At 31.1% G+C, this 15,483-nt stretch overlaps 1 non-coding gene across 1 annotated transcript; it reads left to right on the top strand.

The window, feature by feature from the left end:
• The first annotated feature begins 12,815 nt into the window (after positions 1-12,815).
• TRNAP-UGG (transfer RNA proline (anticodon UGG)) lies at positions 12,816-12,890 on the top strand. The gene has a single exon. It is a non-coding gene; the product is annotated as a tRNA-Pro (tRNA).
• Positions 12,891-15,483: the final 2,593 nt, after the last annotated feature.

Here is a 15,483-nt window from a genome sequence, read left to right as displayed (position 1 = left end):
AAAAGCATGATTAAAATAAAAACAAACAAAAGCATAAAAAATCCACCAATGTAAGTTCGGCACGCCACAGGATCACCCATAAAGTCCTGGGGATTCAATGGACGATCTCCAAAAATTGACCATAAAACATCAGCAATATCTTAATTCTCAAGAGACAAACCCTGATAAGTTACTCGCGTCAAGTACGACGCACTGGCCCTAACATTCCAGTACGTCGAGAACCGACGTTCTCCCTCCAAGGTCAGCCAAAAGGGATTGTGCCCCTGAGCAGGGCGCACCTTAAAATATTCCCCTTTGAAACCGTGAAAAGAATCCTCAAACAGCCCAAAGATCCACCAATTTAGCTGGGCCTGGAATGACACACAGCCCTTCTTGTGCTTCCCCTCCTTGGTCAGAAGGGTACACAAAAAGAAGAAAAGAAAAGTTTCCACCCGAGTTGGAAGCCCAGATAATCACAAACCAATTCAAAAGTCTGAATGCCCACCCAACTGTTAGGGTGCAACTGAGACGATGCCATCAAACAACGCTTAAGTAACGCTTGAACAAACTCTGAGAATGGGAGTCGCTCCCCCAGTTGTGTGAACATGGATTCGTAAACCCACATCTAGTCAGCAATTCAGGGAGAATTAGGATTTATGTAACAAACTCTTTAGAGGCCTTCTTTCGTAACCTGGGATGGCGTCTCCTACACATCAGAAGTCACCCAATAGTAAGCATTGGGGACACCACTGATTGGGACAACGGAAGCCCTAGCGCCTCATTCTTCCACTGGACCATACCTAAAAAAGAAGGGCACCACCATTAACCCACTTTCTGAAAAAAGAGAACCATGCAAAAGACTTTCACTAAACACACCTAAACAAAGTCCAAAAACAGTAGCATCTCCCCCGTTTCTCTACCACTACCACAATCACGAAACTACACTAAAAATAATGGCACCTCCTGATTATCCATTATTCTTACCCAGGAAAACAAACTCAAAAAGAAGGCACGCAACAACAAATAAACAAAAGAAAATCACATAATAAACAAAGTAGAAAAGAAGAAAACACCAACTTGATTCTTGAAGCGAGTAGACAAAATGACGTGGTGCGAAACGAAGAACGAATGAACGTGCAACACGCAAAGGACCATGCATGAAAGCAAGCAGTGGATGTAGAAATAAAGAGATAGGAGAAGTGACAAAAGAAGAAAAAGATTATAAACCAAAGAGATATAAAAGAGAGAGAAGCGATTATAAAATAAAACCCTAACATTTCAAAAGAAACACGAAGGGGTGAAGGGCAAAATTGGAAAGAAAACCCAAAATTTTCCTTCGCATTAAAACATTATTATGACACCTAAGGAATCACAACTGGCAAAATTCCCCTTTCAAAAAAAAGCAACGGACAAGTGACGGGATGACCAAGCATTCCCCATACTTCCGACCTTGACTAGGAAACCCAGACGACGCACTCCCTGCCAGGCTCATGGCTGTACGGTAAGATCAAAAGCTTCTTTAACAATGAGACTGGTCCACACGCTCTTTCGCTCCAAAGGAAACTGTTCCAGACTCAATCCCCATATTCTTCATCGGAGCAGTCCCCGACCCGACTACCTGGGTCCGGACCTCCCTCACATTTCAAACCGTCACGATAATCCCTAACCAATATTCAAAATCATATATTCCTCTTATCTTAGACTAATAAGATAACATAAGATAACAAACTCCGATTATAAAAAGGGGGCTAAGGGCTCCCTCAGGTACGACACTCATTCCTAAACCTCACCTATACCTCTCAGATTCATTTTAACTTGAGCGTCAGAATGTCTTTAAAAGTACCACCCCCCGCCACTCTGAAGATCCAACTGCATCATCACCTTGACCGGCAAGTTCCTAATCCATCCTACAACCCGTACCAGTGACATCTTGTACAATATATATATATATATATATATATATATATATATATATATATATATATATATATATAATATACATTTTTAAATAAATTGTAATAATATATTTTATATTTTATTAATATTAAAGTCAAACTAAATTTTTTAAATATTTTTTAAATATATAAAATATTTAAGCTATTTTTTATATTAGTATATAATCATAAATATTATTTATAAACTCAATTCAAAAATATAGGTAAAGAACAAGATTGAATATGTGTTTAAAGATATGATAATATTGGATGTGTTTGGTTCCTGTCTCTTAAAGATTGAAAGAGAGACACAAAGACATATACATTATATATAAACATACTTAAGTTTTGCAATTGTAATAGACAAAATACAAATTACAATTAAAAATTTATTTAACCTTTGTAATCTTTCATTTTCATCATCTCGATTTCTTTCATCTTCTTCCTTTCACCAAATTATCTTCTCCAAAAAAAGAAAAAAAATTACAAAATCATAATCTAATACAAATTCATGCAACAAAATAAGATTTCATTCACACACACATACCATAATCTAATAACATTTACAGAAGAGAAAATTAAAAATACAAAGAGAAAATGATAATAAACAGAAAAGAGAAAAGAGCAGATCTACAAGGTGAAGTACATCATCAACAGTGTCGCAAATCGGGGACGACAAATGAAGACAGAACCAGCGGTAGAATCACCGACGACAGCGTCACTGGCATGGTGGAGGGAGAAAGAACAGAACAAATAGTGAAAAAAGGAGAGGATGAAGAGAGAACTGAGGAGGAAGCAATGGCGGCGCTGGTAGGGACAATGGCGATGGCGATAGCGATAGAAGTAGTGATGGAAGGAGAGTCAAAGGACAATGTTAGAGAGAGGGGGAGGTGGGAAAAAAGAGGAAGAAGGAGCAGAAAAAGGGGATAAAATAGAGTTACAGTTAAGATAAAATTGGTATTTTAAAAAATAATTGAGGGTAAAAGTGTAAATATTTATGTCTCATAAATTGTATCTCAGTGTCTCAACTTTTAGAAGAGACACTGAATACATATATTTTATGTGTATTTGTGTATTAGCGTGTTCATCAAAACCTATGTCTTATGAAACAAATAGTAAATGTGTATCATCGTATTTATGTCTCAGTGTCTATGTTCTCTAACCAAACACAACTATTTAGATATGTTTAAGTGTGTCTTGAGAAGTAATTTTTTTAATTAAAACATTTATATTTGGACACAGATGATTTGTACTAGATGAATGTTGATTTAACAAAGTTTTCATACTGGATAGCATATATCTTATTTTATATAATAATCTTCTTGATTATGCTAGAGTTCTTATTTCCTATTTTAGAAAGAATAGATAAAAGTACACATAAATTTTTACACGGTGAATAAATGTACATATTCTCATTTTACAGTGTATTATAATCGCTTATGAAAAGTGTTAATAAACAACTACAAAATACGAATTTTCATTCCTAAGCAAACACAGTACATTCATTTTCTAATGCTCTTCAATTCTTTATTAATCACATCAATTGTCTTCAACATCTTTTTTACCTTTTCATTAACCTTTAAACCCAAAGCAAGTTCCACTACCTTATTTTTACATCCATCCTTCTATTTTCTTTCTTTACTCTTCTCCTAAATTTCTCAAACTTTTTTTCAACATAACCAACTTCATTGGCCCATATAAAATAATCGCACCTCAAATTAATATTTTATATTCATTCATCCAGAAAAATTTGAGCTATTTCACATAAGTTGCATAACATTTATCATTATAAAAAGAATAAAAAATCACAGACCTCCCATAACAGATAACAAAAAACAATCTATTGGATTCCACTCCATCGCAGACTCAAGCATCACTACTTAAAGTCTATGCAAACACTTGTCGCTGTTGTACTCGAACTTCTTCTTCTTCCTATTCTTCTACGCAAAAGAAGAGCCACCACATGTACTCACACAAGGTTAGGATATGTATGTTCTTCTTCTTTCGTCGAGATTGTGATATTTTTGTGCATTAGGGTTTAGAAATTCCTAATATAAACTTATGCGAAGAAAATGTTGAAGATTTCACTTTATTATTTTATTGTTTATTTATTTTATTTGTTAAATCCATGTCACACAATGCATAGAATCACTATGACAAATAACGTGCCACTTATTAGCCACAAAAATACTATTTGTACACTAAAACTAGTCACTAAAATCAGCCACTAATATACTGTGGCTGACTTTGGTGGCTGATTTTGATGTACACATAGCTTAATTGTGTCAGCCACTATTAACAAAAATGTTAATGAAATGACAGAAAAATAAAAATACTAACAAAACAAGATATTAGTGTATATATATAATTCATTAAAATATTTAAATGTATATTTGTCCATCCTATGAAATTTATGTATATTTTTACTCATTCTTCTCTGTTTTGATACTAAGAATTTGATTTTAAAGTATAGAAGAGTTTTTCACATTTATCCATATCTATTTGTGTCAACAAACATAGTTATTTTTTTTACAATTTATTATGTCAATACTCCTTCAAAAGAATAAATGTATTAGACGACGATATAAAACGTTTTATGCTATATAATTATATAATACTAGTATTTTTATGTATATATAGTTAAAAAATTATTACATATTTTATGAATTAAACTTAATTATTTTAAAATTTAAAAAAATTAAAAATAAAAATTATACAATTATAGATTAAAAAGGTGGTATTAAAGGTATCTTAACAAACCCCAAAATGAAAATAACTTTATTGAAATATTGAAAAAAAACTCAAATAAAACTTGACCAGAAAAAGGTTTTCTTCTTTTCTTTCAAGAGGAAATTGGGAAACTGGAATCAAAATTTGAGATGCACATTCTATAAACCAATTTCAAGTTAATTCAGTTTTAAAAAATACAAGTTAATTATTCAAATATCCATTTTATTGTATCTGAATATTTAAATGTAGATAATTTTCATGTTCCCATAAATTTCAGCCGATTATAGAGAGACTAAAAAAAGTACAATAAAATGATGAAGCAATATATGGCTAAAATTTTTATATATGAATAATTTTAATGAAAAATACAAAAATATTTGATCATTTTAGTGTTTTACACGATTGTGGTAGTAGCACAAAACGTCATTGACGTTTTGTAATAAAAAAAATTTTTTAATCATAAAAGAACAAAACGTTACTGACGTTTTGTAATAAAAAATATTATTTTAATTGAAGAAACACAAAACGTCAATGACGTTTTGTAAATAATCATAGTTGTGTTTACCACACAGATTGATTCATGATAAAAGATTTCACTTATAGTAATACAATATTAAAAAAAAAAGTTCGCAATATATCCAGCTAGTAAAAATCCTATAAATGGCCTTACCAAAAAAAATCTATAAATGGACATTAAGGCTATATTTGGTTGGAAGGAAAGAAATAGAGAAGAAAAGAAGTAGAAAGAAAAGAAAGGAAAGAAAAGAAATTGAGTAGATTTTTATTTTCTTTAGATATGTTTGGATGAAAGAAAAATAAGAAGGAAAGAAATGGTATAAAAAGATATGTTTACCCTTATATTATAAAATATATTGAAAAAATAAAGGGATAATATTGGAAGTAGAGAAAGAGAATTAGTTTTCTCTCCATTTTCTCTCCATTGTTGGAGGGAAAAAAAATTAGTGGACCCCACCAATATTTTTCCATCCATTTTTTTCCTCTCCCATTTCTCTCCTCAACCAAACAAGGGAAAATAACTATTTTCCTTCCAATTTCTTTCCCTTCCTTTTCCTTCCTCTCATTTACATCTCAAACAAACACACCATAAGGGTTTGTTTGGATGGAAAGATGAAAATGGAAAGGGAGGAAATAGAAAGGAAAGAATTTGAATGTATTTTTATTTTTTCTTGAGTTGTTTGGATGAAAGGAAAATGAAAAGAAAGAAAAGAAAAGAAAGAATAATTTTTTTTATTTGGTTAGAAAGAAAATTAAGGAGAAAGAAGAATGAATTAGTAATAAATAATATTTTTGTCCTTATATTTATAAAAATAATATTTTGTGTATATGATTTATGAAAGGACAAATATGGAATAATATTTTTAGTTTCTCTTTCCTCAGTTTTCCGTCCATAGTTGCAAGGAAAAATTTTGAGTGGGACCCACTCTTAATTTTGAACTGTTTTAATTTTCCACTCAAAATTTCATTCCAAACAAATAGGAAAAAATAAACGTTTTCCCTCTCACTTCCTTCTTTTTATTTTCTTTCCCTTGATTTTCAGTCTAAACAAATAATACCTAAGGGTGTGTTGAAACAAAATATTTTTAAAATTGATTTCATTTGATTTGAAATAAATTAAATTAAAAATAAATTATTGTATTTAGAACTAATTATGTAAATTGATAATTAATTTGATCTAAAAAATTATATAATTATTTGATTTTATATTTTTATAAAGTTGTAATTATATAATTTTATCTATTCCAAACAAAGAATTTGATTTTGAAGTAAATCAATTCCAATTCAATTGCGTTTCAAACATTCTCTTAAAAAAATTTTTGACAAAAATACTCTATGTACACTAAAAATTAATTGTTAAATTAAATTAATTATTATATATTTATGTGTATATATATAATCAAATTTAAAATAGATAAATAATAAAATTTATTTATAATAGTATAATAATTTTTTTATAAAATATCAAATATATATTTTTATATATAATAGTTGATTAATGACTGAAATTTTAGGGGGAGATGTATGTGATTGATATTTAATAAAGGCAATATAATGATAAATATATTTCATCCCAAATTAAAAATCGCGCTTGTTAAAAGGGAAATTAAATTATGAGAATTACACATGAGAAAATTTGTGTACAAAATGTGAAAATCACTAGCACAAAAGGATTCCATTTTCATGTAATATATGCATATGTAGATGCATAATGCATTCAACTATCAACTAACCATAACAGAAAATTGACATTCTAACTAACTAACTAATTAACCAATTGCGATGGTTAAACTAAACCCTAACTAACCATTTTGGTTAGAGTAAGTCATGACCACTCTTCAGAAAAATGGCTGACATTCACGTGACAGTATCACTATCATGTAGTAATAATACGATTAAACAGATTTTATATGCGTAACATTAATTATCATTGATTTCTTTCTTCTTTCACCGTCCCATGTGATATATAATAATATAAAACAAGCATGTTATGTAATTATGTTACAGCTAGAGGCTTTTGTGTGAGAAACTGAGAATTAAGTTTTGCTTAAGAACCCATAAAGTAATGAATAAGTAAAGATTTTTTTATCAAATATGGAAAGACTCGGATTGACGACTTTTTAAATAAATATAAAAAAATTATGTAATTAAACTATAATTCATTGACAATGAATAAGTAAAGATTAATGAAAAAAAGTTTATAAAATATAAATATTGACAGATTATTAATTGAAAAATTAATCTTTAATTTTTGTAATAACGAATAAGTGTTTATATAAAAATATGTATTAGAATAAAAAATGATCTCCTATTTACATTTATAATAAAATTTATAATTAAAATATGAATAAAAAGATATAAAATATATTGATAATTAATTTAAATATTTGGAAAACATTTTATTATGTAGTTATAACAAATTTTAATTATTAATTTATTATAAAAAAATTAGTTGTTTTAGTGTTAATAGATTTGTTAAAAGTTTGTAAAATAATATATATATAAAAATAAGTAATGAATAATTCGGTGTTTAATTTCTAATACTCATAGAACACTTGAATTTATTATTAACAAAATTGAATAAAATAAGATGTAAATACCGCGCAACATTAAATAATTCAAATAAAATAAAGAAATTTTAATTTTATTTAACTTTGGTATTCACCCTTTTTTGTTCCGCTATCCGATGATAAGTTTTTTTGTATTTTCTTAAAAAAATATATTTGTTCTTCTTATATATTTTGAATTTAATTAATTTATGTTTTAAGGATATATTTTAATAATATAATAATAAATTTTTTAATATTTTTATATACTCAATCTATTAAAAATATAAAAAAATTAATTTTTATAAAATATTTTTATGATATATTTAATCAATATTCTTAAAAATTAGGACACAAATTAGCAAAATTTATATATTTTAGATCTTATAATAATAATAATAATAATAATAATAATAATAATAAATAAATAAATAAATAAATAAATAAATAAATAAATAAATGAGAGGGAGGAATGGGACAAAGAGCCTAAGAACGTGGCTAGAAAGAGGGTCAGTAATGGACCGACCATACTGATAAAATCTGAAAGAATGGATAAGTAGGAGTGTAGGACCCATTAAATATTCTTTGTAGAAAATCCAAAATATGAAAAATCTCTTAGTAGGGCCCTCTTTTTAGCCTTCTTCATGAAGTTTTTTGTTCAATGCTGCTTTCAATTTTCCTTTTCTGATTCCTTGACACGTGGTTGGATATAAGCTTGCCGACACTGTACTGGGCAACCACTCCTCTATCATAAAGTTGAAAACACCATTCATTTCGTCGACAACTGGAAAGAAAATACAATAATAATAATAAGTTAATAACCCTCTCTTACATCGACATTAACTTTTGACATCGAAGAATCGATACCGCATTAGATTTTTTTTAAGTTAAAGAATGCATCTCTTTTTTTTTCTTTGGTAATTAAGAATGCATCTCTTTTATTTTGCTGTGAGGAAGGCATAACTTGATGTAAATGCAAGATTATCAAGGTCATCTAGCCTGGTTGGATGCAGATTTTCTAAAACGAAAGAATTAATAAAGTAATAAAGAGAAGAATAAATTATTTTTAAATTAAAATAATAAAATTTACCTATGGAGAGAGTTATTAATTTTTTATTTTATCGTTCCAATCTATTTACTTTAAAATATTTAAATTAAATTAATGAATGAAAATAAAATAAATAAAAAATGGATAAAAAAATGATTTTTTTTTGTTTGATTATCAAAAAATAAAAATTTTGTGCGGGTATTACTAAAATTTTTTTTTCCTATCACAAGTAAGAAAATAAGAAGAAAAATATTATAATTTTGTATTTTTAATATTACCTTTAATTATATTTTATTGACAAATATTAATATAAATTTAGTTTTAATATATTATTATATAAAAATTTATATTTAAATATTATAGGGCAATTTACCTAAATAAATAAATTGGGTGAAAGCTTTACTCAAATACACAAAATAGAAATTCCTTACGTACATGTGCATTTTTACACTTCTATGTAAACCGTGGAAAGCTACCACGGTTTCTGATTTTAACATAAACCGTGGCAAGCTACCACGGATTATGGTGTTTGTGGTTTGTGTGTAAACCGCGGCAAGCTCCAACGGTTTGCGAAGAGAGAAAGCTAAGCATAAACCGTGGCAAGCTCCTATGGTTTATGAAGGAGGAATTTTTATCATAAATTTTAGATGTTTGATTGCATCAATGTGGTATCATTTAGACTGCGCATGATAATTGTGACAGAATACATGTATATAATAGAAGCTCAAACTGCTTAAACTATCAAATACATAGCAGATAACATATTAGACAATTCTCAAACCTTTTTAACTATCAAATACATGGCAGATAATAAATTACAGAAGTCTAAAATACATAAGGCTAAATAGCATACGAAGAACATAAACTAACATAGTTCCTACCGGACATGACAATATGACATAACTAATCAGAATCCTCAATGGTGTCACTGTCATCATCGTCGAACTGACCGAGCAGGTGACCTCCGGTGCCACACAATGGAGGACGCCTCACCCTCCTAGGTCTCTGCTCTGCCGCTGGTTCTGATGGCTGTGCGGGAACGCCGCTGAATGCTGAGGTTGGGGCCCCTCCTAATGGGATCCATGGGTCAGTCGGAGATGCTGCAGGCTCGTTGAGGTCAACGGCCAACTGAGGAAGAACATCGTCAGTCTGTGGCTGCGGATCAGCAAACTGGGACTGGTCGTCATGCATCTGTGGCCTATAATGGGTCCCATCATCATCCATGAGCATGTCTGCTATATCCCTATAGAACTCTGACTCAATAACAGGATCATCGATGTCCATCCCAACAGCCGGGGTGGTATACCCAGCAAACGCATGTGGGGCGACATTCCCAAAGAGCTGAGAGCTACTACCCACATCGTAGGTCGGCTGATCCATAGCTGAGGCTGAACCAACTACATCCTCACCAACACCATGCTGAGTGCCCTGATCATCAACGGAAGGTACTCTACCTCGAGCCCTTCCACGGCCGTCCCGCCCTGCCTGTCGTCTGCCTCTACGTCGAGGAACACGATAATCCGCCGCATCTCCATGATCAGCTCTAGGGATGTCCTCCTTCAAACGGTCAGCCAGCTCTCGCCACTCTCGATCCGTGGTACGGGTGCCTATACGCTGACGCTGATCTACTCGCCTGTTATCTGGTCTGTCGTAAACGTGCACTCTAGGAGGTGCCTGCGACGACCCTCTGTGACAAGCATCCTCAGTCAACACAATCGGCCTAGGATCCTGAAATGCAACATCTGGGGATAGGAATCTATGCGCCACACGGCACCACCACTCCAGGTAGTCTGATGATGGACCGGGATCAAGGACTCGATCGACCCAGATGACTGAATGAAGCCGGTTCTCCCAATGCTGATGCCACTTCCGATAATACGTGGGGAACCACCTGTCCCCACCCCTGCCATCCTTCGCATGTAGCCAATCTATGTTCAGAGCTGGCTCAGGGAGATGCTGAAGACCGCCAAACTGTGGTAGAACCCGATAAAAATTCCTCCTTCATAAACCGTGGGAGCTTGCCACGGTTTATGCTTAGCTTTCTCTCTTCATAAACCGTTGGAGCTTGCCACGGTTTACACACAAACCACAAACACCATAATCCGTAGTAGCTTGCCACGGTTTATGTTAAAATCAGAAACCGTGGTAGCTTCCCACGGTTTACATAGAAGTGTGAAAATGCACATATACGTAAGGGATTTCTGTTTTGTGTATTTGAGTAAAGCTTTCATCCAATTTATTTATTTGGGTAAATTGCCCAATATTATATGTATTAGATAAATAATTTAAACCAAATATATAAAATTATAATATTTTATTATATTTATAAAATATAATAAAATATGAATAAATAAAAATATTTATATTTTATTTTATGATAAAGGTATTAATATAATTTTATACTATTATAATTTTCTTTTTTCTCACTTTTTTTTATCCAAACAAAAGAAATTTTTTTTCTATTTTTTTCATCTATTTTTTATTAATCCAAATAACATACAAATAACTCAATTTTTTTTATTTTTTTTCTTCTTATTTTCTTTCCTTTCATTTTCTTTCCAATATCCAAACAAAGTATAAAGGATCGACAAGTAAGACTTTAAAGAGAAACTAATGTGCAAGTCTTTCAAGAGGAAAAAAAAGAATAAAAAATTTATTAATATTCTCTATTAGAATCGTTATTTTTATTATGATCATTGAAAATTTCAAGTCACTGATAAACAGGAATGGATGTAAAAATATTAAATATTATTATAGAAAGGACAATAATATATAATATTAAAATAAAATTTTAACAAATAAATTATTTAATATAAAATATATTATAAAAATATACTAATAGAGAATATATTTTGAATTATAAAAAATATGTATATTTTTTATTAATAAAATGGTACATGTCGATTATTTGTATTAAAATTTATTAATAATAGAATTTATGTTAAATCTTTTAACAATTTTTTCTCAATGTAAATCAAAAGATATTTTACAAGAAATTTATCTTTCATTTTATTTTTGAGTTTATTCTTCACAATATTTATAACTGAAAATACTTAGTTATAGCAGTTAAAATAGGAAGAGTTAATACTAAATGAAACAAACAATCAATCAAATGACACATTAAAAATTTTTCTATCTTCGTTAGCCTTTGGCATAACTCAGAAATTATGCACAAATTACTTAATTCAACATGATTAAAAACATCAAATTTATCATATTGAGCTTGCATTCTAATTTAAAATTTCTCTTAGTCACTAACTCATTTGGATAAAATTATTTTACTTCACTTGTTTTTTAAATATTAAAAATTATTAATATTTAGATTGAATCTATTGGACTAAATACTAAGTATTTTTTAAATAAAAAATAAAATTGTATGATATATAATAATTTTATATATAAGGGGCTTGCCCCTTTATGTTCGACCCACTAACAAAGAATTTAAATTTAATTGGCATAAATATTTTGACTCAAAGTGAAAATAAGAATCGAAGAATATTATTAATAAAATTAAAAAGTATGAATAAAAACGAATAAAAATGAAGTCTTGAAAACGGAAATCAACAATTTTTCTAACAAGAGTTAGAAAATGAAGCATTATGCCTCCCCATTCAAGTCAAATTGAGTTTTTTAGGGAAAAAAAAAGTATGACTCGATTTGGGATGATAAATATAAACGAAAAGAAAAAAGTGGAGAGATGTGAAAATAACAACATTGAAAAAAGGGATGTAAAATGGAAATATTTAGCCAACTTTCACAAGGATCCATAAGCTAATAAACAAAAATGGTGAATTAAGTCTCAAAGTGGTCCCTGATATACTCAAACCTCAAAGTAATATCTGAATTTAATAGTTACCTGATTTCATCCCTAAAGTTATACGCCAGGACCCAAAATCGTCCTTGTAGCAATTTTCGTCCACATGACTCTACTAAAAAGCTGATCTGGATTCCTCTATAAAATACGCTGGCAAAGAGTAAACGACTTATCCATGCCCAAAAGGATGGGCGAGTTCGGTTCGAGTCTTCATCGATCGGGTGGATCTATATGCGGAGGGGGTGAGACGAGGTGTAGCGCAGTCTGGTCAGTGCATCTGTTTTGGGTACAGAGGGCCATAGGTTCGAATCCTGTCACCTTGATGTGAGGTAGTAAACACCTAAAGAGCACCCATCCACCCGTAAACTTTTGCTCTTTTAGAAAGAAAAAAAATGGACCACCCTTGATCTGATCTGGGCGGGAATAAATGACATAAAACGACGTCGTTTCACGCTCAAAACTTCACTCCCTCAACGCTAAACTAACGTATTGTCTTCTCCTCTCAAAACACAACACAAACAGAGGTCTTTTCTTCTCCCTACACTCGTCAATGGCGTTTGTGCGATTGCTATAACCGTAGAAATTTTCTTCAAAAACCACTGCTCTGGAGGATCGGTTTTATCATCTTCATCAGACAAGCTCTAGAGGATCGATTTCATCATCTTCATCAGACAAAGAGTAATGAAGGCTAGTTTCTCTGAAACAAGTAAGCAAAAAAAGAAAAAAAAATATGTGATAATAAAAGAACTCCGTTTTTTTATATTGTTGTTAATTTAATATTTTCAGTAGTTGAATAGATTTTCTTCGAGTGTAATATATGGCTATGCATGCTTGTATTTTGTGCTATTTGCTGGAGTTTGATTGGAACTAGTTTTCTTAGTGGTTAGGCCAATAAAATTATAGAATAACTAACAGTTGTTTGTTAAAGTGAAACTTATTTTTATGTATTAGGATTTACTGTATTTACAATTGAGAACATGATTTTATATTTTAGTTGTGGAGTTTTCAATTTGATAATGTGGTTGAAGATAATGAATTTAATCATTTAATTTTTTTTTAAATTACAGATGGATGATCCTTTGATTACCATCATATTTCACCATGGAGCGTCATTTATCACGAAGTATGATAGAAGTATGTTTTACAATAGTAGAAAATTTTTTGAATTGTCGGGAGTTGATATAGACACACTGGATGTCTTTTTCATCCAAGACTACTACAAGAATATTAGGTATGACAAGGTGACTCAATCTTAGTGGCTGGTGCCTAATAGGCCTTTGCAAACTGGTCTAAGAGCTATCACAGATGATAAGAAATTTATGGAGATGTGTTACCTTGCTCAGAAGAACAAGGGAGTTATCCATGTGTACTACGAATATGGAGTCTCTGAACTTTTGTATAATGAGAAAGCAGAACCAGTATCATCTAAAGACAAGAAGTTGATGGTGATACAAAATTTTATTCCCACGTCAAATTCCACCACCAATGTCACAATCAAACCAACTCCCACCACAACACTATCAACTCCAGCTTTTGAACCTAGTCACACAACTATCCCTACCCAAAAAATAATCTCCATAACAAAGCCTACTAATAAATTGTGTTTAGGACCAAAATAAAAGATCCCACCTACTTCAATTTCTGTTGGTAAACCAAACTCATTGGCCGAATCCATTGCAATTCTTAGTATTAAACCTAACCCACCACTAAAAATAATGGCCCAATCCACTGCAATTTCTAAACTATGGTCCAAATTGAAAGAAACCAAGAAGTATAATGTAACAAAGAGTGGCTCTAAAAATCTAAAAAATGGAGCACTACATGTAAGAAAGCCTTTAACAAGAGCAACTGTTACTGGAACTATTGAAAGATCATCCACTAAGGAAAAATAATCCCAAATAGAGTTTTGATTTTGTCTAGCTCAGATGAATCCTTAAATAGCCATGACAGTAATGATAGTATAGAGAATGAATCATATCGGCCTGGTGGTAATAAAGTATCTAGTGAGGAAGAAGAAGGTGTTGTAAAGATATCATCAGAAAAGAAGACTGATGTTAAACTAAAAACTAGGACAGATAAAAATCTTACTAAACAAAAGAGAACTTTTATGGTTGAGGATGGTAGTCTTGTATGTGTAGACTCAGGGTCTGAGGATGACAAACTATTTTTTGGACCGATTCCTGAGTTTGGTGATATGACACTATATTATGATGCCCAAGATAAAGCTTATCATGAATCTGATGGTAGAGACTCATAGCATTCGAAAAAATGAAGACTCATCCAAACTCTGAAGATGAGTTAGAGAAGGTTGATTCAGATGAGATATTTTCTATGTTCAGAGAATGAGAAAGGTTTGGAGAGTTTACCTTGAGGTTGGAATGACATTCACTACAAAGATGGAGTTTAAAGAGGCTGTGCGTGAGTATTGTATTCAGGAGGGTAGGAGGATCTAGTTTAAGAAAAATGATAGTATAAGGATAAGAGCTATGTGTAAGGATGAGAGCTGTGGTTGGCTTGTGTATGCTTCTAGTAATAGCGAGAGCAATTGTTGATAGATCAAGACCTTTATGAATGACCACACTTGTCCAAGAGAGACCAAAAATAGACTGACTAATAGAAAGTGGTTAGCTTACAAATTGGTGAAGAAGCTACGGAAGTATCCTAATCTAAAACACTTTGAGGCTGCACAATATTTTAAGACAAAGTGTGATTTGAATCTGAACAAGTCTTTACTGACTAGTATTTTAGGAGATGCTAGAGCTATTATGTATGGTGATGTTGCTGCCTAACATAGGATGGTGAGGGATTATAGGCTGACACTGCTAAAGAGTAATTCAAGCTCTACTGTGACAGTTGGTGTTATACCTCAACCCAACCCTGATGATAATCCAATCTTTGAAAAGATGTACATTTATT

The sequence above is a fragment of the Arachis hypogaea genome, chromosome 6 (assembly GCF_003086295.3).
Source record: "Arachis hypogaea cultivar Tifrunner chromosome 6, arahy.Tifrunner.gnm2.J5K5, whole genome shotgun sequence".
NCBI classification, from domain to species: domain Eukaryota; kingdom Viridiplantae; phylum Streptophyta; class Magnoliopsida; order Fabales; family Fabaceae; genus Arachis; species Arachis hypogaea.
The sequence above is the reverse complement of the archived record's forward strand: the minus strand, read 5'-3'. Positions and strand labels throughout refer to the sequence as shown.